The 4,668-nt window shown below is 46.6% G+C and overlaps 1 pseudogene; it reads right to left on the bottom strand.

The window, feature by feature from the left end:
• Positions 1 to 711: 711 nt before the first annotated feature.
• LOC141022602 (uncharacterized) lies at positions 712 to 3,018 on the bottom strand (annotated as a pseudogene).
• Between the last annotated feature and the right edge of the window lie 1,650 nt (positions 3,019 to 4,668).

The following is a 4,668-nucleotide window of genomic DNA, read 5'->3' as shown; positions in this document are numbered from 1 at the left end:
TGGATGTCTTCTGGTCCAAAAAAATCTCCAAAAAGTTTCATTGCGTTTCGACTCCGTTTGGTATTGATTTACTGCGATGTAAAAAACAAGCAAAAAAACAAAAACTGGCACTGGGCACTGGGTCAATAGGTTAGTCCCAAAAAATGATATAAAGTTTCTATAAAATGATTGTAAAACATCCAAGCATGATAATATAACAGCATGAATACTTCATAAATTATAGATACGTTGGAGACGTATCAGGGTGCCTCGGGCATCCCCAAGCTTAGGCTCTTGCCACTCCTTATTCCTTCATACATCGTAATCTCACCAAAACTTGAAAACTTCAATCACACAAAACTTAACAAAACCCTCGTGAGATCCTTAGTATAATAAAGCAAATCACTTCAAGTACTGTTGCAAACTCATTCATATTTTGTTTCTGCATTGTAGCTACTGTATTATAACTTCTCCATGGCTTATACCACCGATAAAATCGACAATTTCAACAAAATTAGCAAAACAATGCATAAAAAACAGAATCTGTCTAAGCAAAACACTTGGGAAAACTTGCCGTCATCACGGAGGTGAAGGACCGGTCGCGCAAGTGCCAGTGCCAGACGGAGAAGGATCGGTCGATGCTTGTCGGGAGGTACGCTGCACCAAGGATCATTTGCAATGTCTCGTTAGCATGATGCAACTCAAATGTGAATACTAGTAACTAATGAACATTCAAATGAAACTCATCGTGGTCGCCGGAGCAATCTGGGGCATCGGCGGAGGGGTCTGACCGTTGGCCTGGCACACAGACTGCACATTTGGTTTTCACGAGTCAGTCATATTAGTTAGTAATGAAACGAACATTACATGCATGATTTGGCTAATATGCAGGAGAAACTTACCACGAGGAGCTTGTATAGGGCCCGGTGAGACGTGTCGTTCTTGTTCCTCTCCTCCTCCAACAGGCTAGCTATCCTCTCCTCCAGGTACCTCTCCCTCTCCGCCGCCTGCCTGTTTGCCTCCGCTAGAAGCGCCTGGGTGTTCAATCTCTCTTTCTCAAGAATAGCCTGCAACACCACTCGTTAGCATTGTAATCATCGACGGCCGCACACAGAATGTAATGGAGGAAAGGTATCTGAGTCTGTATAACTAACCTCGATGGCGAGCTCCATTGGCCATGGACGAGGACTTATCTCAGGATCAGAGCTCGTCTGGCGCTTCTTAATCTCCGGGAGAGTGCAAGGACAATGTATCAGTCCATCCCCAATGACTATCGAGCCATGGGACCTCTCGCCACCAGATATCATCACCAGCTCTAGATCAAAAGGACTCTGGCTCGGGTTAAAGTCCTCCCCTTTCCTCGCCTTCCCCTCGGATCTGTACTTCACGAGCTTGTGGTGGGAGGAGATGTTGGTGAAGCTTTGTGGATGATCGAGGTCAGACTCAGAGAATGCCTTGGCCTTCTTGTATGGGGCAGTATGGGCCATGGCATAGAGATCGAACACCCTTGGCACCTCCTTCTTGTTGTGTCACGCCTAAAAGAGAGGAACAAAATATTAGTTAAGGGCTCAAGCTAGCATGAAGAATGAAATTGCATGAACCATGAAGCAAACCACATACCCAATTATCCCCGTACTCATACAGGTTGGAGCTCCCTTGATGGTGTGGCACACCAACCATTTGGGCACGCTTATCCTTGGCCTTGTTGTGGATGGCTAGCCATTGGGGAGAGCACCACTCACCCACCAACGCCTCCCAATAGTCCATCCTATCCGCAGCCCATCTCGGGGGCACCTAAGTTAGTCAAGAGAAATTTCAGCGCTACACCTACGAATCAAATCAAGGAAACTAAGTACAAGGCCTTAAGAATAGGAAATTACCTACATGTACTTATCCTTACTCAGAAACTTGTCGCGGCACTTCGTCTTGGACCTCTTAATACCAGTCGAGGCATAGTAGTCTCGAAGAGCCTGCACCCGAGCCTCGTGCCCTAAGTTCTGAAGTAGGCGCTTGCACTCGGCTTCGACAACCATAGCCGCGGCCTCCTCCTGTCCCTCAAGACACATGTAGAAGTTCTAAAATCAAACAAGACAACACTGATTAGTACAATCACTAGGCACTGTTGATTTTTAATTATGTAAAGGAGAAATTACCCAAAATGTCTAGATCACAATGTCGGCCATCATCTCGCACAAGACACCATCGACCCTCTCCTCCGGCGGGGCCGGGGCAGCCAAGTACAGCTCCCAGCTCAGTGCTAGCTGTGGAACCTGACCCTTACCGGGCAATGTGACCCACCCCGGGAAGTTCTGCCGGTAAAGCACACCAAGGACCTGGTTGGGCCTGTGGACACTAGGGGCGTGTTTCCAACCCCTGCAGTATGACAAGGCCAACGCATTAGATATTAATTTGAAGAAACATGAAGGCAAAAGGTTAAAAAAGGAGTAAATGCACTTACCTCTCCCCATTAGGTGCAATCAACCACCTTTGCTCGCGAGTCATCGGCACGGGCGGGAGCTTTGTACCACCACGCTGGTAGACCTTGCCCCCCTCAACCAGCTCGCCCTTGCTATAGCTATCATCAGAAAAGTTATCCTCGCCACCATCAGCATGGCCACTAGCCTCCGGAGTCTCATGGGACGAAGACTATGGGCCCGGAGTCTTGTGGGACAAAGACTCTGGGACCGGAGTCTCGTGGGGCGAAGGCTTGGCGACCCGAGCCTCGTGGACCGGAGTCCGAGACGGGTCCACGTCAGACGGGTCCACCTCAGACGGAGCAGTCCTGTGGTTGGGTGAATCAGCTGGGGGTGGCAGCGAGGAAGGCGTAGCAGCCTTCCTACCTCTCCCGCTGCCACATCCACCTCTAGCACCCCTCTTCGTCCTCCCCCGACCTCTCCTGGTCGAAGAAGAAGCGCCCGCCGGTGGCGTCTGCATACTGTCTAGCAGCGCTCTCCGGAGGTGCTGGGGTGGAATGGAAGTACCCCTCCCAGCACACGCCGAGGAAGCAGGCTCGGAGCGCTCTCGACCCGCGCCCACCATCTGTCAACACCTACAATGACAAAGAGTAAACGAAATTAGTACAACATAAAAAGAATTGAATACATGATGATACATCCATTTTGCATCATGTTTACCTATTGTTATTTATAATGTTTTTATGCATAATAATGCTTTTTGGAGTAATTCTAATGCCTTTTCTCTCATAATATGTAAGATCACACAAAGAGGGAGAATTCCGCAGCTGGAAATCTGGACCTGAAAAAGCTACGTCAGGCTACCTATTCTGCACAACTCCAAATGAGTTGAAACTTCACGAGCAATTTTTATGAAATAAATAAGAATTATTGGAGCGAATAACTGCCAGAGGGATCCCACCAGGTGGGCACCACCCACCTGGGCGCGCCCTGGTGGGTTGTGCCCTCCTCGTCCCACCTCCGGTGCCATCTTCTGGTATATAAATCATTTTTACCTAGAAGAAATGAGAAGACTTTCGGGACGGAGCACCGCCGTCTCGAGGCGGAACTTGGGCAGGAGCACTTTTGCCCTCCAGTGGAGCGATTCCACCAGGGGAACTTCCCTCCCGGAGGGGGAAATCATCGTCATCATCATCACCAACAACCCTCTCATCTTGGGGAGGCCAATCTTCATCAACCTCTCCACCAGCACCATCTCCTCTCAAACCCTAGTTCATCTCTTGTGTTCAATCTTTGTACCGAAACCTCAGATTGGTACCTGTGGGTGACTAGTAGTGTTGATTACATCTTGCAGTTGATCACTATATGGTTTATTTGGTGGAAGATTATATGTTTACATCCATTATGCTATTTAATACCCCTTTGATCATGAACATGTTTATCACTTGTGAGTAGTTACTTTTGTTCTTGAGGTCACGGGAGAAATCATGTTGCAAGTAATCATGTGAACTTGATATGTGTTCGATATTTTGATAATATGTATGTTGTAATTCCCTTAGTGGTGTCATGTGAATGTCGACTACATGACACTTCACCATATTTGGGCCTAAGGGAATGCATTGTGGAGTAGTTATTAGATGATGGGTTGCCAGAGTGATAGAAGCTTAAACCCTAGTTTATGCGCTACTTCGTAAGGGACCGATTTGGATCCAAAAGTTTAATGCTATGGTTAGATTCTATCTTAATACTTTTCTCGTAGATGCGGATGGATGCGAGGGGGTTAATCATAAGTAGGAGGTTTGTTCAAGTAAGAACAACACCTAAGCGCCGATCCACCCACATATCAAATTATCAAAGTAGTGAACACAAATCAAGCCAACATGGTGAAAGTGACTAGATGGAATTCCCGTGTGCCCTCAAGAACACTTTGCTTATTATAAGAAATCGTTTTGGCCTGCCCTTTGCCACAAAAGGATTGGGCTATCTTGCTGCATATTATTTGCCGTTACCGTTACGTGCTCGTTACAAATTATCCTGCTACCAAATTATCTGTTACTTCCAATTTCAGTGCCTGCAGACATTACCTTGCTGAAACCCACTTATCATTTCCTTCTTCTCCTCGTAGGGTTCGACACTCTTACTTATCAAAAGGACAACAATTGATCCCTTATACCTGTGGGTCATCACCTGACATGAATCATATGTATATAATTTAAGTATATCATCATCAACAACATAATAAAAAATTGAATACCTAATAACATGAACTAATTAA

The sequence above is a fragment of the Aegilops tauschii genome, chromosome 5, assembly GCF_002575655.3.
Source record: "Aegilops tauschii subsp. strangulata cultivar AL8/78 chromosome 5, Aet v6.0, whole genome shotgun sequence".
In the NCBI taxonomy this organism is placed as follows: domain Eukaryota; kingdom Viridiplantae; phylum Streptophyta; class Magnoliopsida; order Poales; family Poaceae; genus Aegilops; species Aegilops tauschii.
The sequence above is the reverse complement of the archived record's forward strand: the minus strand, read 5'-3'. Positions and strand labels throughout refer to the sequence as shown.